The sequence below is a fragment of the Camelus dromedarius genome, chromosome 9 (genome assembly GCF_036321535.1).
Source record: "Camelus dromedarius isolate mCamDro1 chromosome 9, mCamDro1.pat, whole genome shotgun sequence".
In the NCBI taxonomy this organism is placed as follows: domain Eukaryota; kingdom Metazoa; phylum Chordata; class Mammalia; order Artiodactyla; family Camelidae; genus Camelus; species Camelus dromedarius.
Window position 1 is genome coordinate 10,705,248 of NC_087444.1, and position 23,931 is coordinate 10,729,178.

General features: G+C 33.0%; 1 long non-coding RNA gene across 1 annotated transcript in view; it reads left to right on the forward strand.

The window, feature by feature from the left end:
- Nucleotides 1-23,931, forward strand: part of LOC105085615 (uncharacterized) — a 259,455-nt gene that overhangs the window by 122,665 nt on the left and 112,859 nt on the right. Inside the window, exons 5-6 of the long non-coding RNA XR_010382210.1 lie at nt 8,569-8,687; nt 17,280-17,368. This is a non-coding gene — a long non-coding RNA (uncharacterized LOC105085615). The remainder of the gene's footprint in view (nt 1-8,568; nt 8,688-17,279; nt 17,369-23,931) is intronic.

Here is a 23,931-nt window from a genome sequence, read left to right on the forward strand (position 1 = left end):
AGGAAGATTTGTGGAAGTTTAGGGAAGCAAGATTCTTGTAGCAACCACTGAAACAGAGAGAATGTCTGACTACCTCTTTTCCAAGAATTTCTCAGTGTGTGGTTTTTGATATTGGCAATAATTGTGCCCCTAAAGTCATGCAGTTTCAGAAGGTCGGACTCTGTTGGTTACTCTGAGTATATCCAGTGGTTGTCAGTACAGTATGTCATTCATTTTTCTGGGCCTAGGATATGACACTAAACAAACAAAAGAGTAGGGGACTACAGACAAATTAAACAAAGAAGTAGCTATCAGTAGTGCTGAGTACTTGCAGAAGAATTAGTCAGGGTAAGACGGATACGACATGCCTCAGGATAGCTGCTGTTATATAAGGTGGGTCAGGGACTCTTTCATTACTATAGTTAATTTGAGGATATAAACCAAACAAAAATCCAAATATTCCAGGCTGCGGGAATGTCAAGGATTCAGAGGGTGAGGTCTGATCATGCAGGTCCTTGAAGGCCGTCGCTACAACTTTGGTTTTTACTATGAGTGAGGTGGAAAGCCATGGTACAGGAGTGGGTATGCTAATAATAGTCAGTGGTGGGAAAAAGATCAGAGAACTCTTATGTGATGAATTTTATTTTTTCTATGAAGTTTCACAACTGAGAACTTGTTCTGATACAACTAAAGTAAGATCATCATCTGAGGATAAAAGTTGGGTAGAGGTAAGAAAGATGGGAAAGAAGCTATGAAATACTGGTTTTAAAAACTAGAAAAGAGAGAATACTAATATCAACTGACCTTTTGAACTTTGGGACAATGGATTTAAGGGGAGCCCAGTCAGAACAGATTATGTGCACGGTGTGTGTACACTACTGGTTAGAGTATATTTTTAACCATTATGATAGTTTCTTATCCATAATAGAAATAAAATTGTAGAGTAATAAAATGCTTTAATTCTGTTTGATATTGGAGTGTTTGAGTTCAGGCTTCACAATCAGCTGTTTTTTTTTTTCTTACATTTACTTCTATTTTGTGAAAATTCAACTAGTATTGACAGGTACTGAGAATGTAAAAAACTAGAGTGCAGTTCCAATAAGTAACTGAGACTGAGATGTATGACAGTTACAGACTTAGGAACATATGATGATAATGATTGATAATGTAATATAAACAAGATTAAAAAAAAAACTAAGACAAAAAAGGCATAATGTTGTAGGGTTAATTGAGATCAAAGAATGGCTTGAGAGACTGAGAGCTCTAGAGTAGGTAACCTGTTCAAGTAGAAAGTGGTGTCAGAGAACTGTCTGTTTAAAGTCAGTGTTTTTAGAAGTCGTTGAGTTATAGGTGAAAGAAATGCCAATAATATGACCATGGAAATGAGAGGCTGAAATGGAGTGGAGGAAGGAGGTAGAAGTGAGGTTAATATTATGAATGATCACGATGTTGGATGGACCAGTCATGTGAATACTGAATTTGCCAAAATGATGTTAAAGGCAAGTGCTAAAGTCATCAATATGGGAGGAAATGGACCCAGAAAGATAACAACACAAGAGTTAGTAGATGGTAGAGTTTACTGACATAAATTCAAATCTGGTATTAAAAAAGGAAAAATGAAGTTTTTGGAAATGGCATTGAAGAACAAGGACAACTACTAAACATCCACATGTTGGGATGCATGGGGTTGAAGGAAAAATCGCTTCCACTCATGAGGACAAGGAATAGCAATATTATGAAGGAACATCCCAAGTTTTAATTAGGGCAAGAAATAAAGGAAACATTCAACAAAAGTTTTATAATATGGTATAGAGTGTTTTTTCTTTGTCATTATAAATGGACAATTTAATAAACTCCTTATTCAGAGTAAATTAAAAATAAGAATTTATTTAAATGTATATGTAATAAAGTAAAAATGTAGAATTATAAATATTTGTAACAATTGTGATAGTTCCTTATTCATGATAAAGATGATATTGGAGAATGATAAGATATTTTAATCTTGTTTATATTGGAGAGTTTGAGACCTGGATGATCCTAGCACCAGTTGGTTTCTTTCCTTACATTTCACCTCTATTTTGTGAAAATTGAGCTACTATTGACAGGTTATCAGGTATATCAGATGTTTGCGACTCTAATAGATAATTCTGAAAATAGACCCAGAATCTAGAGAGTCTTCTCACTGAAGCTCTGCAAAACTGTATCAAATGCTAAGATGATGATAGTGTATCATGCTAACTTTAATGTTGAATATTTCAGTTTGGGCGATAAAGGCAGGTAGATTTGTTTTTCAGTTACTGATGTTATTAGACTCTTGAAAGTATTTACTTACAAAGTAAAGAAAATCAGTAAAACAACCTTCTGTGAGCCTTTTTATCACCAATTGTCCCTTGAATGATTTCTGATTACCTGTTTCTCTAAATTAAAATTGAGGAAAGTCCTCAATTAAAAATGTTTTAAAAATAACGCTTATGAAAATGTTTTGGATCTAAAATAATAGTTCAGTCTATTCAACAGGTTGAGGCATGCTAATTTATCAAGCCAGATGAAATCATGGATGAGGTCTTTTGCCAGAAATAGGTGTTATGAAGAGAGGTATCATCTCAAAACATGCATGAATCTCTTCCTCTTTTCAGCAGAAGTGTGGACTTGTTGTGACTTAGAGCCCTCAATCAGTACTTTACAAATAGATTCGGGAGCTGAGATTTAATGATCCTCACACCTTTCACAGTTTTCAACACTGAAATTAAGATTCTCTGTTTTCTGTGAGTGATTTGGATTGACATTCAGGGATAAACTAGTTGAGAAACAGCATCCTTTCATGATGTTCGAATAAATGGTCTACTCCATTCCTTAGGAATAATCATTAACTCAAAGAAATAAAGAAAACAAAAACCTTTCCTTTTTTAACATGGGTTTTTAGGCATGAGAGAAGAAAAAAGTAATCAAGTACCTCTATTTCATATTTGTATCACAGAAATGTCAAGAATTTGTTCATACTTTGTACATTAGTAGTTTTCCTTAAAATGTAATATAAAATTATCTGTGATAGCACTTATTTTATAGTTATTCCTCTTCTATTTTTTCTTTTTTTTTAAGCATTGTTTTCACTTGACAGCCAATACTCTTGAAGAAAGTGATATTGCCGATAATCTTAGATGTTTTGTCTTGAGCACAAGTGTTTTTCATATTCTGTGTGTTTAATGAAGAGGACTTGGTGCTTCGTGATACTATTTGAGAGTTTCACAGCAGGCAAGGTAAACTTAGGACTTCAAGTGAAGTAATGGCTAACTTGATAAAATGTTACTCTCAGATGTTCATGATTATGCTAATGATTAGCCAGCACACTTCGGTTTTAAAAGGGATAATTTTGGCTCTGGCATCAGACAGACCTGAGTATAAGTTCTAACCCTGTATGTACATGGATTTATTAGCTGTTTCCTTTACGCTTCAGTTTTCTCATCTGCAAAATGAGTATAATAATAGTTCTTAACTTGCAAGGTTGTTGTGAAGTTTAAGTATAGAAGTTTACCTCTTTAATAATTGACAGACTAAATTCATTCAATAAATACTTGTGACAAAAAATATTTAGGCATAAATGATTTTAGCGTAGAGCTTTGCATATCAAAAAGTTCATGAAATAATATTAGTTTCTAGCCATGGTCATGAGATGGATGACTAAAACTAGAATCAAATTTCAAAGGAAACATAAGTGTCATATGTACATAATAAACTTACATTGACATGGCTAATACCTTCCTTCTTGGTATTAAACTTGGAACCCCAAATAATAATCAGAAGTTTGATTGATAGGCAAATTAGAACAAATAGAGTTAATTAAATGAATCAAATATTTCTCATCACATCAAATTAGCCTGAGGCACCATCCATACATTAGCATGTTTTTGAGAATACAACTTTCACTTCCTTGTTTAAGGCTTGCTCTCTCCTAAAAACCATTTAGATGTGCACTGCAATAGTTACTTCACCTTTTAAAACTTCCTCCATAGCTCCCAATGTCTCTTTATGATTAGTACAGTTGTAGTTGTTTTTTTTTAATAGATATATTACTGCGTTCTAGTCACAGTTAAGTCTAGTACCTTCAGGATAATCTGGCTTCTAGCCCCATCAAAGTCGCTTCTTAAGCTCTTTAGTATGGGAATCTTCTCTGTTTTTGTTTCCTTTCCTGTAGAAAGGGTATAGTAATTGGACCTACTTATTTTTGTAAAAATGTTTTCTTAAAGAATAAAATGCATGTAAAGTGGTTAACACAATACCTGGTATGTCGTCTCTGATAAGGTTGTCTGCTGTTGATAGGATATAAAGTTTATTAGATTCCTGCTAGCTCTGAGCCATCCTGCTTTTTTCTGTACATCTGCTTATTACTATGAATATCATTTATATGTTGAATTTATAGTTCAGCATTCAAGGGCAATTGTATCTACAGTTTGAGGAGATATCATATTTCAATCTCTAAGAACTAAGGCACTTTTCACAGCTGTCACTTAATCCCAGGCAGTGGTTATTAAGATTAATAACATTTTATCTTATTATGTATTTTATGTATTTTATGTCTCCCCATCTTAGGATAATAGCTCCCAGGGCAGGGATCTTTGTTTTGTCTGTTGATATTTCCAAGCGCGTGGTGGGCACTCAATAGATATTTACTGAATAAATGAATGAGTGACTGAGGAAAGTGGCGTGAAATAAATTCTATAGGGAGTGCACATTAAAATTGCATCAGCCCTGTACCTAAAGAGTGAATTTTATTATCCAAAGAAAACCAAGTGATAGATTCCTTCTCTGAGTAGTATTGGTTTGAGGCAGTAATGATGAAGACTTGTCCCATTTTCTACTACATCTACTATTTTACATATGGAAAAACTAGGAACTTAGAACACTTCACTTGCTTTGTTGCACTTTTGTTTGTAGGAAAAAAGAATATTCACTCTTACATCTTTTTATAAAATAATCATCTTAATTTGTAAAAAGAAAATGTATTCAAATTTAGATCAATATTCTAGTCTGTAGAAATGCTTATGTTATGACTAAAAGGTAAAAGGTAAAATGTGTGAAAGTTGATTCCCTATCTGTGTTTTAAAATAGTCATGTTGAAGGTACATGTGAAGAAAGAACATGGTCAAGAATTAAGTGGTCATTTCTGATTTAATAATTCAAAAGGATAAATAAAAATAGATACAGGTATTTTATCTAAAAAAGTAAATTATAAATGATTGCTAAATAAGATATATCTTAAGATTAAACAGATCATTTAAAATTTTGTTTTGGTTTATATTTATTGAAATATCATGACAAGAGGTGAAAAATAGTACTCTGAAATGAACAATACAGGTCTAATATTGTTACTACAATTTTATTCCCAGTATGGGATTGGAAATAACAGAGCAGGAGATTTATAAAAGTTAATTAGAAAACATTGGGAAAGATTTCTGGGAAAAATATTGAAAATTGTTATGTATAGTAGAGATTTAGTGTGATACACTGAGTCCTTCAAAATTTTGTTTCTTCAGAAACATTTCTTCAGAATTTGTCTTGCATTATCTGTCACTGTGTCTTTCAAAGGCCTGCTGATACAGTTACTGAATTACTTGCTATTTCCCAAGCATGCTTTGTCTTTCAGAGCCTTTATTCCTATGAACATGCTGTCTCTTATGTCTGAAATGTAACTGAAATGCCTAAATATCAAAGTCTAACATAAAGTCACCCATGGAGGTACTACAATAACTTGGGCAGAATGTATCATTCATTTCGGTCCCATACACTTACATGGTGTGAGACTATGGGCCAGGCTCTGTGCTAGGAGCTGTAGCTGTAAGATGGCAATGACAGTCTTTGCCTTGAGAAGAGTGTGTCAGTCAGGCTTCACTCCAGGAAACAATAGCCCTTATATTCAGTAGGTGTTTCATTCCAAATAACTTAAGTTACTGACTTACTCTGTCACATTCTTTCGACCACCACCACCCATTCTTCAGTTGTACTCTCATCTTCACTAACTTTAATGTAGCCAGATAATCAATCCAAATTTCCCTTTCTTGAGGATATGTTGTTGTTTGCAACCAGTTCGTTTATAAAAATTGTCAGAGCACAGCACAGGAAACAGAAACAGCTCTAGGTAGTCTATGCAAAAAAGAAATTAAATATAGGGGATCAGGTACTTATAAAGTAATTGGAAAGATGGCGGAATGGGCTCAAGGCTGGGAAATGATTACTGATGAAGTACACAGCTGATCTTCCAGGGGGCTGTTCTTTCTGCCAAGATCAGAAAGGTGGGGGCTGGGGAGACTGGCTCTGGAACACCTGGGTTGAGACACACTCAGCTGTAGTTAGGATCCAGAGATCAGGAAGCCACTTCAATCTCGCTGCAACTGCATCTCAGTTTCATAGAACTGGTACCTGGACACAGAAATGTAAAGTCTGGCTTTTGCCTCCACCAAAGCTATATTGCAACACCTTCAAAGATAAAGACTGGGACACTGAAACATTGCTGCATAATAACTTCTTGCTTGCCAGGAGAAAATAGTAAAAGAAACATAAAGATGGTTTCTGTTTCATCTGCCTTCAAATTTCACGTAAGTGCAACTTAAAGTGTGGCAGAACCTAATCTGAATCCATAAACATACCTAAATCTGCAGGGCAGGAAGATACACTAGAAGGGGTGGGAAAGGATCATTCTCACCACAGGGGTTGATTTTATACTTTCGCCTGTAACATAACCAAAAATACCATGGAAAGTGGTAAAATAGAGATTGGCACCATGTGTCATAAAAAGGCAAAGGAAGAACCATAATTTGGCAAGATTTCTTAGAAGACTAAATCTTAACTGAATCATAAAGGAAGAGTGAAAATACAGTGAGTTAGGCTAAGTATGTAAAAGGCATCCCAGAAAGAGGAAGCTGGAAAGACATAGGGCAGTATGACGCTTGTAATCTACCACCAAAAACTTGGTAATAGGTGATAGAGGTGAGGGAAGAGAGGATACCCACGTTAGGGAAGTCTCCTATATCCTGCTAAGGAGCTCGAGCTGTGTTCTGCTTATAATGGAGAGCCGACAAAGGTCTTTACGTCTAGTGTAACAAAATCAAATTTGTCCTATATAGAGCATTCTGGCAGTAATGTGGAAAAGAAATTAAATAGCTGGTGGGTGGGAGGAGACCAGAGGCAGGAAGAACAGTTACTACATTCCAGCAGTTTTCCAGATGAGAGACAATGAGGTTTAAACTAGGGCATTTTGTATGTCTCTGATACTTAACACATTTGATTTCTGTTATGTACGTATTTTTTTTCTCTCCAGGAGATTGTAAAATTCTCACTGAATGATTCAGGCCTTATTAAACTTTTTGTCCTCAGGATTTAGCAGAGTGATTGGGACATGATAATTTAACCAGTTAATCAGATTGACTTGAATTTAAGATTACTCAAAGAAAATATTCACAAAAGCCATATTAAATATGGAGTTAAGAGAGCAACATTTTTGAATGCAGCAAAAGGATTCTTCCTTTCTTCAACAAAATCCTAGGTAGAAGATGGAAAAGGAAATTAGTAAATTGCACAGAATTTTTGCAATTTGCTTTAAAATAGGATGTTAAAGTAATTGTTGTCAATTAGCATAATTTAATAGAGTGATGGGTTATGCCAAATTATTTGTATTTTTCTTCTAAGGTTTCTCACTATTTGTAGGCTTACTGTATCTGAGATTATCTGAGTGGCTCTCTACTGATTCATGCTTTGACTGGGGGCAAGTAATTTATTCTCTTCTCTTTATTACCAAACTTGAAAATTTGAGATAATAATTTTCCTACTTTTTCATCATAAGAAACATTGCAAGTTAATAAACTACTCTTTATACAATGCCTAAATGTTCTCAGCTGAAATGGAAACCTATACACCTACAAAATATTCTTGTTACACTGTAGTATCAATAAATGTATTTAGCTAGTATATTGAAAGTGACTGTTGTAATTGGTTCTTTTTGAAAAGAGTGATCTGGCCATTTCTGAAAGGATTTTATCACCTGTCTTCATAGCTAAGAAAATAAAATGAATAGGACATGTGTTGCTAGGAGTTGCTAGCAACTTAAGTCTTAAGTCTTAAGAAGCAACTGTGAAAAATGACAGTATGTGAATAAAGATAGATGTTTGGAAGGAAAATGGTAATGGTCCAAGGTAAAAAAGAAAGTGGAAGAAAAGTCACATTCCTTAGAATATTCTCCCTTATTGTTTCCTCTTTTCCTATAACAGTTTGGAAATTTGGTTAAAATTTTTTTTTTCATAAAATCTTTTATTATATGTCAACTCAAAATTTTTTATTCAATTTATAGGACCAGTTTCAGGGATGCTACCTCTGCAGTTTGAATTTACTCTATTAATACATTATTTGAGCTTTGTTATTTCTTAACTGACACATAAATTATTAGAAAAAATTAACTTAATGTTTTTTTTGTCTTCCCACATTTTGCCCTACAAGTGGTGTTTTTTAGGTTGTATCAGTGTTTAGATAATACCAGAAAGGGCACATCCAGGAAACATTTACTTTGTTTTAGAGTTATTCTTCCCTTTCTTCTCTTCTCAGATGCTTGGCCTTGGGAACCTACTAATGATCATTCATCCCTTGCCTCAGACTTTCACAAGCTAGAAGCAACATGAGGTTTTGTAAGGCGTGAAGAGAACCAGAAAGCTTACTTTTGAATCGTATGTTCTTCAATTTATATCAGCTTTACGTTATTGGCAAGTCATTAACATTTCTTGAGATTTGATATCCTTACCTGTAAGGAATCACACCTGCTTTATAAATTTTTCATGGGGAGATAAGAATAATTATATTATTACTTATACCTACTATGATTGAACTCTTACCATGTGCCTGCCTCTGTGGTGAATACTTTGCACATCTTATTTAACTCTCACAACAATTATATAAGAATGATGTCTTTTTACACACATATTGTAGGTGAGAAAACTGACAATCATATGTTAGTTACATTGTCTCAAGTTACAGGTCTAGTAAACATTAGACATGGAAATTTAATCTAGACTAGTTTACTCCAAAGCCCATGCTTGTAATCACTATGCTGTACATAGTGAAAACTCGCTATGTAATATAAAAACATGAGCTTTTTATAAACATTGACCCACAGCCCTGAGGAGTCCTTTAGCTTGCTGTACACAGTGTATTTTCTCTTATAGTTCTTTACCCCCAATTAAATTATTATTTGCTCTATAACTTGTTCCAAATACAGAGAAAATTTCTCTACATCTTCTAAGGTCACAATTAGCTAATCTGATAAAATAATTTGTGACTGGAAAAAAAGTAAAAAATAAAATAGATCTTTCAACACCATGTAGAACATTTTTAAGCATGGTCCTAATAAGAAAATACCCTCATCTTAGTTAGTAGGGTCATTATTAGAAATTCTAGGTAACATAGAAAAAACCACCATTATCTCATGATAATGAAACAGATATTTTGAGACAATTGGAGACTAGTGATGATATTTAAATTATACCCTTTAGATAAATTCTGAGAAACTTAGGTATTGACAGCTTCTTCATTTGGTGAATTAAGTTTGACATAATATTGTCATTGAGGAGCTCTAGTCAAGGGAAGAGAGTGGGAAAGGAGAAGAGAGACACATATTCGAAGAAATTCAAGGGCTAAAAAGGAGTTAAATTGCACAATGAAGAAAGAAATGACCAGGGAAAGCCATTGCTGAAGGATGATATTTAAGTTAAACTTTGCTGGATAAATAGGGTTTTGCAAGGGACATTTTGTCAGTTCTGTACACCTGGCATGTAAAGCTTTTACAAGATATTTAGTGCTTAGGAAAAATGGGTGACTGCTCTAGAGGGTTGCCAGTATTATTTAGTTCCATATAGTTCAGAATCCTTTGAAAACAAGTGACTACGTGCAGAAATGGTGGGATATGAGTTTCACATAAGACCACAGAGACCTTCTGTAGTATACAAAAAAGAAATGGGATTTATTAATCTTAATTAATAAAAGTGATATTCTCACATTTTCAGTGTAGAAAGATCACTGTATCACAAATTTGGACGAAAAAACTATAAATATGATAAATTGTTTTTGCACTAATTATTAAGCATTTATCATGTGTTAGATAGTGTAACAGTAATTTATAATGGATACTTCCTTAAATAATCAAAACAAATTATGAAGCAAAGATTTTCTCTTTTTTATTGATAAGAAAGCTGAGACCCATCAAGGCTGATTAACAGAGCACGGTCAGGTAATGGTGGGTTTAGGAATCACACCTGACTCTTTTACACCAAAGATAAGATCTTTTATTTTTTGACTGTGTAAAAGCAATAATCAAGGACTTAAGAATAAATGAATAAACTAGATCTACCACCTTAAGGATAGCAAAAAAGTCAAGGAATTTGAAAGATATGAATAAAATGCGAATACAATTTGGTAATTTTCTTCACAAACAGAATTGTATAACCTCTAAAGGACCATTGCTTCATGTAAAAATAATAACTCTATCTTCAAAAATCCATTAAAGAACAAAATGGAATTACTTGAAAGTACTTTGATCTCAGAGATAACTTTTGAAAATCTCTGGGTCTATAAAGTAAATGGAAGGCTTAAAACAATAAATTGTAACTGAACATAGAGGCAAATCCTGAACATAAATTGAATAGTCAGGTCAGAAATATGATTAATCAGTCTGAAGTGCACTCTAAAAAATATGTTAATAATGACTAATAAAAATGGTTACCAAGCACTTTCAAACACAAGGTACCATCCAAGGTTAATAATGATGATTACCATTACAGTAATGCATTTCAATTGCATAGCACCTCTCATCTAAGGAATTCAGAGAATTGTAGAGCCATTAATGCCGTAATTCTGGCAACATCTTGAACAGACAACAACTGTTCAATATTTACAGAGACTAATGGAATGATTCAAACTCAGTAAGACATGATAAAATCACAATAACTTTATATTTTTTATTTCTTTCCATATGTATAAATTGATACTATGTCTTAAATAACAGAAAACAATCTTTATAAAATTTGGCATAGGAAGCATCTTTAGTCCTTTTTCCTTAACTTTGTCCTTTTTTTCTTTCAACTTTATTATGCAAAATTTCAAACATACAGGAAAACGAATGAATGATATAATACACTTCTCTCTGCCTATCACTTCCTTATTTGACGACTATTAACATTCTTTCTCTCTCTCTCTCTCATCTATTTTGATGATCCCTTAAAAATTAGTTACAGAAATCAAAACCTTTCATCTTCTGAGATTCCAACACACATTTTCCAAAATAAGACCATTTAACATAACCATGCTTTCACTATCACAGACACAGAAATCAGCGCTTTCCTGATATCCTGCCTATTGTTTTCTTGTCAAACTGTCGTATATAGTATTGTTTTGAACCAGTACCCAACCACATTTTATTCATTTCATTTAGTTTTATTTCTCCAAATTTTCTGTTAATTATGACATTGACTAATTTGAAAAAATATGACTGATAAGGCTAGACCGTCCCACATTCTGGATGAGCTGCATGGTTTCCTTGTGAAATCATCTCACTTGTTTCTCTATCCGCTATATGTTTTTTCTAAAAGGAATTACAACTAAAGCTTTGATTAGATTCAGGTTAATGTTTTTGGCAAGAGTGCCTATATAGTTGATGTTAGCACTTCACCAGTAGGTACATAAGCCAGGTTGCCTCACTGTAATTGGTGCAAATTTTCATCCTTTGGGCACTGTCTGAATATCCATTGCCCATCCTTTACACATGTATCTGTCAATGCTTTCTGTCTCAGAAGGTGACTAAATCCTTAATTATTTTCCTATACCAATTTTCACAAAAAAGAAAAGTTATGATAGTTGCTTATAATGGTGGCTTATAACTTTTAGTTTTTCTTTTGATAACTACCACTATGGATGCAAATATTCTTGTTTATGTACTATTTTATAATTATTACTAATATGATTATTATTACTTGATGCACAAATTGTCTTATATGTGGCTCTTAAAGATTCCTCCCTATTGTGTCTTATTTCTTTTGACCCTCTCCCATTAGTCCCCAAGTCCGTCCTTGCTTTGGCACAACAGTGGCCTAGGTTTACCTTGTATTTTCCCTAATCTGGTCTTGAAATAAATAACTTCTTCAAAAAGGTATATGATATATAATATAATTTTTTGCATAAGAAAAGTAGATAAATGGGAATTTTTATAGATAAATGTTTTCTTATTTATGCAAAAATGAAAACTGTAAAGAAAAGTGTGTAAAATATGGTGTAAGGTGTAGTCATGGGAGAAAGATTTTTTGAGTAAATATAAAGTTTTGATATTTGTGCACTATATTTAAAAACTGAAATTAAAGGTACAAAAGAAAGGAAACCTAAAATTGAAAAAAAGTAGAAAGAAATGAATTTAACTTTATCAGATTGGTAACATAGCTGTCTTAAAACAAGTTTACAAATTTTACAAATTTTTGAAAATTTTTTGAAACTCCTGCCTTCAAAATGTAGAGTCTAATTACCTTTCTTTTGAATGTGGGCTGGTCTTAGTCACTTGCTTCTAACAAACAGAATATGGAGGAAGGGGCTAAATCGTAAGAATTGTCACAACCTCCATCTAGTTCTCTGTGTCCCCAGACGTGCACTATAGAGGCCTGAGCCATCATGTAAGAAATTCAGCATGTAAGAGCCATCATGAAAAAAACTTTTCATGAGAAAACCAAGCAACAAATGCGGAAACCACTTGTAAGTGTCTCAGGTAACATCAATAGCCAGAAATGAAGTGATCAGGCCTTGATAAGAATTCAGTGCCCAGCTGTCCTTTGAGTCACCTCAGTTGATACTGCATGGAAAAGAAACAAGTAGATTTATGGGCAAAGTAAATTTTTTTTATTAAGCTATTAATTTAGGGGTCATCTGCAATGCAACAATTGATAACTAAACAATAATATTACAGATAAGATAATTAATGTGACTTTTGAATGCAGATTTCTGTACATCTTAGGGAGAATGTATTTTTAGAAAAAGAAGAGCCACAAAGAAATCTTAAACTTTACTCTATAAATTAATGATAAAACATATTAACTAAACAACTTTATTTGAGTAGGAATTAGTGTCTTTAACATAAGAGCAAAAGAAAAATATAATACCAAATACCTTAAATATATAATATTACATTTGAATTGGACATATGAATGTGAACTTACTTTCCCTATATACGTACACACACACACACACACACACACTCATACACTTCCTAGAGCTATTAAGTGAGATCAAGCAACAATGACATCCCAGATGTAATGAGTACACACAACACTCAGAAATTATACTATAAACGCAGTTTTCTCAAATCTTGTGCCTAATACGCTCAAACTTTTTGTTCCTGGACATCAGTAAAAGTGTGCTCTTTCTACCTCCCATTAAATTTTTGATGACCCTTTATTTTGCTCCTATTCAGATCCTTCCTTGTTTCCAAATTATTTTGGGTCTTTAGATCTGGCTTTGGATTGTACACAAGTGCAGTCACTCCCTTTGGACTTGACCATGGAACTCGTTTGCATTTTTATTCTTGATGTTTTTAGTACCTCTTCATGCTACTGGATATTACAGGAGGTTTGTATGCTATGCTCAATAATTCTTTCTGAAACATGCAGGCATAGGCATTTTATTTCTTTATTTACCCTTCTTAGTGTCTCACGATCTTGCTATATTGACCAACACTGAATTAACAATGATAATGTGGTAGAGAACCATCTACAGGAAAGGTGCAAGAAGTCCAGTAGCATAGAAGGTGACCCGGTATAAAGTATTCTACCTATTAGAAGAAATCCAGTAAAATACAATCTTAAAAAATTTAGAGTTTAAGTACACAAAAAGAACACAGGCAATGCAGAAGCAGATTAGAGAAAACCCAACAGTTGAAGCAGAGGAAGTCTATATATAGCAGCAGATTTAGAAAAGTCAGAGGTAAGAGGAGCTGGGTCATGAAGTCACTAGAGTAGTAAGCACTAGGTGTCCACTTGACAAATGGGTTGGGTTACCAGAGCCACTGCTGAGTTAGTGAAATTACTGCTGATCCACTGCAATTGCTGTTGAATCCAAAATAGCAGTGCCTATTGCTTTGCTTCTCCATGAGAACTGTTTGGCTCTTGATATGTCTTCTTTGTTTCCTTACATTTTTGTCTTTATCTACTAATAAACCATATCACTGGGTATAACCTGCAGGTATCTTTCCTTCCTTGTCACCTGAAGTCACAGATTATAACAAACTCCTCAGTATTCTCTGGTTTGACACACATTTAGGTTCTGTAAGTGTCCTAAGCTGCCTGACGCTGAACTGAAAACCTGGTATCAGTCTCCCTAACTCTGACCTTCAAGTAGAGGAGATATGATTCTGTCACTTATTTATCAAATATTTATTAAAGAATTAATTATATTCCAGGAGCTTTGCTCTGGGGAGGATATAATTCATGTTTAATACAGGAAACAAACAAATTGTTATAATTAATGATCTGTAATGTGCTATAACAGATAATGAATTTAAGGCTGTGACATCAGCTGTAAGGTAGATAACCCTTCTTTAGCGAGTTGAGACGTGGTTAATAGAAGTCATCACATTTATGGTTGATCTAAATTCAACATGTAGTAAATAAGGAATAAAAAAAGACTTTTGGGCAGAGGGATATTCAGAGTTATGGGGTTACAAAAGGGTCATATCCTATTTGAAGAATGATGGAAAACTGGCTGGTAAAGAAGTGATGACACTAAGAAAAACATAGATTTCCAGTTACTTTAATCTGGCTGGATGATACAGCTGTGCTACAAAACAGATATTTTAGATCATTTGTACAAAAGCTATTTTGATTGTCAAGTGTTTCATACTCCCTATTACTTGATAGCTGGCTATGTAGTTAGCCAAAGAGTGTCACCTGTTTTTTTCTGTAATTAAAATCAAATGAACTGGTTCACATTGGAGGATATGATATTTTCATGTTTATATTAAACATGTTTATCTTGAACATTATGTCTTAATATCTCTTATAGACTTAACTGGTTTTATTTGACTATATATGAAGTAATATGTTAATGGTTTTGATTAAATATTTCAAATGTTACAGAGAAACATACTGCTAAATATGACCTTTTGTGCCTTGAGATGTTGGATGGAGGCTCCAAAGAGAAGTCCCAGATAATCTATTATCTGAATGTCCCTAAACTGATTCTGAGATCAGCAGCCCTATACCCACCTCCAGGTTACATAAGGGGAGAGAGACTAACCAAGAAGAAAGACTGATAGTGAGAATTTCTTGGGGGAGTTTGTTTGGAATGCTATGAGTTTAGAGGTGTGTGTCCATTTTTCCCACTCCTCAACCTGACCTTCATCTCCAAACAAATGGGACAAGAGGGATTTGAAGAGAATGGCTCTGAGAAGTCTGTCCTCTGGAATTCAGAGGAAACAGAAGCCTACAACTGAGACTGGACCCCCAGTAGAAAAGTCTAAAGGACAGAAATGGTTAAAACTTCCCCTGATAATAGAACAAGAGGGAAGACTCAACCTTCAAGAGTTTGGCAGAAAAAATGTTATATTTTCTCATGGGCTAGAGTAAATATTATGAAAGTGTTTGGATGTTTGAGCATGAATCATCTTGAATGGACCCTACCCATAATTTCAGAACCGCTGGGGCAAGGAATAGTGCTCTATGAAGGAACAGTGAGAGGAGTCATAGGCAACCAGTCAGATAATTGTGCCAGATGATGTTGCAGGGAAGATTACTGATAGGTGCCTGTGAAGAATCCAAAAAGTGTTGCCTGAGAGTAAGAGCTTTGGCAGTTAAGAATTAATACAAAGCCAGCAAACTTCAGAAAATAAAATGTTGGTTGGGCTTGCCGTACTCATTGTCAAAAATTACCATAGATCTGGAGTAATTCAGTAGCATCAAATGGAATGGAAAAGAGCTCAGAAGATTACTACTGATTAAGCAATAAATGAGCTTGACTGCATTAAAAATAAAAATTCTGTTCATCAAAAGACACTATAAGAAAATTAAAAGATAAGTTAAAATCACTTCACTGAATGAGAAAATATTCACAGTATGTATCACTGACAAAAAATCCCACAATATATAATGGATTCCTGCACATTAATGAGAAAAAGAAAATCCACTGGAAAAATCATAGAACATTTCTATAAGCACTTGAATAAAAAGGAACTCCATATGGTCCATAAGCATATCAAATGATACTCATCTTCACTGATCATCAGGAAAACATACACATAATCAGGGAAGTCCACACTGAAACAACACAGGGTATAATTATACATTCACTAGATCTACAAATATTAAAAAGAAAACCTAATGATACTGCTGTCAAGGATGTGGCGAAAGAGTAATTTTCATACCATTATGGGAGCATATGGTGTTACGACTACTTTGGAAGACTAGTCCGGCATTATTTAGTAAAGTTTAATGTAAATATAACATATGGATCATTGCTTCCCTTCCTGGGTAGGGAAACTTTTTCATCATGCAGCAGAATGCAGGTACAAAAGTTTGTAGCCACTTTGTTTAGAATTGTTCCAAACCAGAGGCACAGTTGACCAATAGAATGAAGTAAAATTGGCTATATTCTTAATATAACATGGAACACAGAGATGCAGATGAGTGAATGACAACTGCTCACTAAAATATGCATGAATCTCCTAAAAATAAAAATAATGTAGAGAAAAATAAGCATAAAATAATATATATGTGACACTGTTTATGTAAAGTTCAAAATTGAGCAAAGCTATATTGCTTAGAATATTCATAGGCATTACCATGTTTAAAATAAACAAAGGAAACATTACTGTAGGAGTCCATGTAATGTTTACCTATGTGGGAAGGGAGAATGCTGCAGTTAGAAGGAATAAACAGAAGGCATAACGACATTGCTTTTGTTTTTTAACTTGGGTGGGTGGTGATGATATAAATATTCCCTTTAACTCTATTTTTAAACCTTACTTATGTTTCATGTACAATTCTGCATATATATTACAGTTAAAATTAAAAAAAAATTCCATAGCATACCTAGTGTTCTGAGTTGATAAGGACAACCCATTTCTTCTAAGTTTTGGTTAACAGCATGATTCATTTCTCAGACTTGCTTGCAGTTAAAGATGGGTATGAAACAATATTCTACCCAGTAGGATATGAGTGAAGTGACATGTAGAACTCCATGGCATGGTGCAAAACATTTCCTATATGTGATCTTCCACACTTTTTTTTTTCTTTCAGCTGACATAATAAAAACACCCAACAAGACATCCAAAGGTCCCATTTGGTGTTGGCAGAGCCACGAGCATCTTGAATGGTCCTGTCTGTTTGTGAGTAGGAAATTTGTCTGTTGCGTTTGAACTTTTTAATGTTTAGCCTACTCTAAGTAATATGTATAATTTCTCAAATTTTTCATAAAATTAGAAAGAAAATGTGGAGATTTTGTGTTTACAAACAATCTCTCAACACAATTTTTATGGGCACTAATGTAATTATTTTTTAATAATAAATAAAATAAGGGCAAGTAGGGGCAAGTCTCTGGGTATCTAAAGAATTTTTGTACATAATTCAGGGTGAATGAGACAAGTTTAAATCTGTAACTGGTAAAGAAGCAGTAGTCACATGTATTGGCTGCAACAGGGAGAAGTTTAGTCATTTTTGTGATTTGAGCAATGTTTGTGTTTCTCACCACATTCAGAGGTGTCTGAGGATTTAAGTTGCTTTTGTCCTGATCCATTGTCCTGGTCACACAGGGTATTTATCTGAATAACTGTGACATTATTTATGTTCAAAAAAAAACACCAACACCTGTCTGTAAATGAAAGGAAGCTCCTAGCAAACCCCAGGGTTTGGGCGATAGCACCAGACATGCTCCCCGGGTATCAGGTGGCTGCTTTTTGCTTACACAGTCATTTTCACTTTTAAAAAATAGGCTATTTGTTCTTATTTTTAGATTCTCACTCTTATATTTTAGATTTTTCTTATTTTTAGATTTACACCTTCTTGGTATAAGTCCTTTATCAGTTACGTGATTTCCCAACAAGTCTGTAGCTTGTCGTTTTACCTCTTGTCATTTTACCTCTTGTCATTTTATCCTCTATTACCCTAGGGATAATCTATTACCCTATATTTTTATCCTTTTAAATAGCCAAATTATTCTTAATTTCGATAAAATCCAATTTATCAAATTATGTTTTATGGACCATTCTTTGGGTGTCATAATTAAGATACTTTGCTTAATCCAAAATCACAAATATTTTCTTCTATCATTTCTTCTGTTAGTTTTAGTGCTTTAATTACATTGATTGATTTTTAAATGTTAGAAAAATCTTGTATCCTGGAAAGTCTCTCTTGCTTATAATACATTTTTTAATATGTTGTTGGATTTACTTTGCCAAAATTTTAAGCATAGTCTATCTATGCTAGTGAGTATTGGCCTGTAGTTTTCTTTTCTTGTAATGAAATGAGATGTTTTCCCTCCTCCTCAGTTTTATGAAAGAGTTTGTCTAGAATTGGTATTATTTCTAAATGTTTGGTAAAATTCTGCAACAAAGCCATCTGAGCCTGGAATTTCTTTGTAGGAAGATATAATAAATTCAATTTATTTAATAGTCATAGGGCTAGTCAGGTAATTTATTTCTTCTTGAGTAAGCTTTGGTAGCTTGTATCTTTCAAGTACTTTGTCCATTTTATCTCAGTTGTCAAATTTATTATCATAAAGAAGTTCATAACATTCTTTTATTATCTATTTAATACGTGTAGCATCTGGAGTGATAACCTCTCATTCCTGATATTGGTTATTTGTGTCTTTGTACATCACTTTGGGATTAGTATGGCTAGAGTTTTATCAATTTTATTGATATTCTGCAAGAACCACATTTTGGTTTCACTGATTTTTCTCTACAGTTATTTATGTTCTGTTTCATTGACTTCTGCTCATTTCATTTCCTTCATTCTGATTATTTTGGGCTTTATTTGCTTTTCTTTTTCTAGTTTCTAAGATTACCCTAAGGTTACTGATTTGGATTACTGATCTTTCTTCTTTTCTAATACCTGTGTTTGATGCTATAAGTTTTTCTGTATATAATACTTTAGTTGCGGACTCCATATTTTGATATGCTGTGCTTTCATTTTCAATCAGATCAAAATATTTTCAATTCTATTTCAGTAATTTTTTAACTCATGGATTATATAGATTTTTTTAAGTTTCCAAGTATTTAGGAATTTTCCAGATTTACTATTGTTATTGATTTGTAATTTAATTCCATTGATGTCAGAGAACATATTTCATAGGACTTGAATCATTTTCAATTTGTGGAGGCGTGCTTAATGGCCCAGAACAGAAGATAATTTATCTTAGAAAATGATTCATTGCACTAGTAAAGAATGTGTATTCTGCCATTGTTAGGTGATGTGTGCTACAAATGTCTATTAGGTCAAGCTGTTCATATTGTAGATTAATTCTTTTATACCCTTACTGAATTTCTCTCTGTCCTATTAATTATTGAAAAAAGGGTACTGAAATCTCTGACTATATTCTCGATCTATTTACCCTGCAGTTTTGTCAGTTTTGGCTTCATGTGTTTTGAAGCTATGTTATGAGATGCATAAACATTTAGGATTGTTATGTTTATTTTTCATGATTATAAAATACATTTCCTTATCTATGATAATATACTCCCATCTAAAACCTCATTTTTTCTGATATTAATATAGCCACTAGAGGATTTTTTAACAATTAGTGTTAGCATGATGTATAATTTTCCACCCTTTTAAATTATTTAGGTCTTTTTATTTATAGTGAGATTTCTGTAGACTTAGATAATCTGGGTATAATGTCAATCTTTCCCTTTAGTTTTAGTTGTTATGTTCCATTAAGGTTAAATTCTTTCCCAGACATGTCTAAAACACAGAAGTCAATTATTTTACACTTCCATGAAATTATCTCAGGACCTATTCAGTGTATTTTAGATCAACTGAAAATGACAAAATTTGTAAATTAAAAAATATTTAGATATTTGGACCAAACATGTAGATACTCTACTAGTCCAGCTCAAACTCATATATATTCATCTTTAAAGTAGAAATTCACAAAAAAGGATTAAATTTTTTGTGGGTGTTTTTGTGTATTTATTCATGACAGTTTTATATCTCAATTACATACTTTTAATTTTCCACTTGAAGATGCCTATTCTGAATAAAAAATTTATTTTCAAGACACTGTCCTCTGAATACTGTATTGAAAAAATCCAATTAACTTGTGCAAATTGCAGTGCTCCAAGGGCATTCTTCTTTTTCAGAGACTATAAAAACAGAAATTAATACTTACAAATAAAAATGTAGTTGCATAGAGTTAATTTTTTTCTGTTGATTTACCTCCCCCTACCACCCAATTTTCTACAGTATATTATTATTTTCTATTTCTAAAATTAGTCACTAAGATTAAAGTATTTCTTAGCTCTTTTTTTTCCCCAGCCAGGCTCAAATCTTGACAGTTATCAGAAAATTTATCTAGAAGAAAACAGGCATCAAACCTGTAGTATTTCAAGGATTTTCCCTTCCCAAGGTTTACTATTTTAAGTGTCAATGTTGATTATTTGTTGGTGTTTCTATCAGTTAAATGTCTAAACTAGTGGTTTTCTGTTTCAGTTCCTTCTCAAAAGCCTGTAATGCTTTTAATGGGTTAAGTTTTAAAATTAGGACAAAATTTAATTTTCAGTATGACAGTTATATAGTAATAAAACTTTTATGTATTTATGGCATTCATTGTTTTTTAAGCCAGTCAGTTGGGGAAAAACTAGAGAAAGATTTTAATTCATTGGACTCAATTTTCAAGGACTAAATGTGTTCTCAGAGTATGTCAGTGAGAGGGAATTTATTATAAGAATACATAGGAAAATGCAGCCTTGCAGGAACTGGAACATCATTCATTAAATAAAAGAAAATAAAGATTAAAACAACACAGCCGAAGGTAAATACATGAACAAAAGGTAGTAACCTGCATTATTCTAATTTTGGTATATAAATTGACTTTTAATTATCGTATAGAATTTAAATGACAAAAACAAAAATAGCTAGATATCTATGTTAACAGGTATACAATATGTAAAGATGTAATCTGTGACATCAATAACTAAAAAGGGGGGAAAGTATAAAGAAGTCAAGTTTTTATATATGATTTAAATTGTCATTAGTTTATTTATTTATTTTTGTATTGAAGTATAATTGATTTATAATGTGTTAAGTTCTGATATACAGCATAGTGATTCAGTTATACACATATATATATATATATATATATATATATATATATATATATATTCCTTTTCATGTTCTTTTTTATTACATGTTATTACAAGGTATACAGTAGGACATTGTAGTTTATTTACTTTATATATAATAGTTAATATCTGCAAATCCCAAACTCCCAATTTATCCTTCCTCATCTCCTTTCCCCACGGCTAACCATAAGTTTGTTTTCTATGTATGTGAGCTTGTCTCTATTTTGTAAATAAGTTCATTTGTGTCCCTTTTATTTAGATTCCATATATAAATGATATAATATGGTATTTTTCTTTCTCTTTCTGTCTTACTTCACTTAGTATGATGATCTCCAGGTCTATCCATGTTGCTGCAAATGGCATTATTTTATTCTTTTTTATGGCCAACTAGTATTCCATTATAAATATATACCACAACTTCTTTATCCAGTCATCTATTGATGGGCATTTATGTTGCTTCCATGTCTTGGGTATTGTAAGTAGTGCAGCTATTAACATTGGGGTACATGTACCTTTTTGAATTAGAATTTCCTCTGCATATATGCCTGGGAATGGGATTGCTGGATCATAGGGTACATAATATGTAAAGATGTAATTGATGACATCAATAACTAAGAAGGGGGTGAATCTATAAAGAATGAAATTTTGTATGTGATTGAAATTGTCATTAGTTTAGAATAGAATGTAATACCTTTAGAATGCTTTATGTAATTGGAATGGTAACCACAAAGAAAACATCTATAGAGCATACACAAAATGAAATGAGAAAGGACTCATAGCTAGTCACTAAAAATAGTCAAATAAACACAAAGGAAAGCAGTAAGAAAGGAAATGGGGGACAGAAAAGCCATAAGACACAACAGTTAGAAAAATGGCAATTACAGGTACTTCCCTATCAGTAAGTTCCTCAAGTGTAAATGATTAAATTCCACAATCAAAAGCCATCAGTTGCTGAATGGATCAAAAACAAAAACAAAAACAAAAGCAGGACACAACCAAATGCTATCTATGACAGGCTCACCTTAGATCCATGGATACACAAAGCCTGAATTTAAAGAATGGAAAAAAGTAAAAGATAGCAGGGTTAGCTACACTAATATCAGACAAAATAGACTTTAAGTCAAAAACTATTACAAGCGACAAAGAAAAATGTTGTATTATGATAAGGAGCCAATTCACCAAGAAGCTAAAACAATTATAAGTGCGTATGCACCAAATATCAGAGCCTCTAAATATGTGAAGCAAATTTTGACAGAATTGAAGAGACATAGACACAGATATCTAAACAATAATAGGAGGAGACTTCAGCATTTTTTAATAACGGACAGAACACTTGCATAGAATATCAATGAGAACATAGCAGACTTGAATAACAGTATAGACCAATTGGACCCATATATGTTAAAAACACTCCACCAAACAAGACCAGAATATAAATTATTTTCAAGTGCTCATGAAACATTCTCCAGGGTACAGCACATATTAGGCCACAAGACAAATTTTAATAAATTTTAAAAGATTGAAATTATGTAAAGTATCTTTTCTAATCACAATGGAATGAAACTGGAAAGTAATAGCAGAAAGAGAACTGGGAAATTTTACAAATGTGTGGGAATTATACAACACACTATTAAACAACCAATAAGTCAAAGAAGAAATAACAAGAGAAATTAGAAAATATCTTGAGACAAATGAAAATGAAAATACAGCATACCTAAACTTATGAGATGCAGTGAAAACTGTTCTAAGAGGAAAGTTTATACCTGTAATTGTGTACACTAAATAAGAAGAAAGATCTCAAACCAACAATCTATCTTTTCACCTTAGGGAACTAGAAAAAGAGCAATCTGAACCCAAAGCTGGTGGAAGAAAGGAAATAATGAATATTAAAGAAGGGATACATTGAACAGAAAATGGAAAAAAAATCAACAAAATTGACAAATGCATAGCTAGATTGAATCTGAGAACAAAGGAGAGCAGACTCAAATAGCTGAAAGCAGAAGTGAAAAACAGGAGATTTCCACCAGTACCACAGAAATAAAAATGATTATAAGAGAATACTATGAACAACTATATGCCAACAAATTAGACAATGTAGAAGAAATGAGTAAATTCCTAGAAACACACAACCTAAACCTACCAAGATTGAATCATGAAGAAAAAGGAAATCTGAACAGACCAATAACTAGTAACAAGATTGAACCAGTAATCAAAATCCTCCCCAAAAAAGGAAGCCCAGGACCAGAGGGCCTCAACAGAGATTTCTACTGAGCATTTAAGTAGAATTAATGTCAATCTTTCTCAAACTCATCCAAAAAAATAGAAGAGAAGGGAATACTCACTAACTTACTTGATGAGGCCAGCATTATCTTGATAACAAAGCCAGGCAAAGACACTGCAAGAAATCTATAGACCAATAACTTTGATGAATATTGATGAAAAATTTCTCAGCAAAGTACTAGTAAACTGAACTTAATATACTGAAAGGATTATACACTATGACCAAGTGGGATTTTGTTCCTGAAACCTAAGGATGTTTCAACATATGAAAATCGATCAATGTAATATACCATATTAACAGAATGAAGAAAAAAATCATTTGATCATTTCAG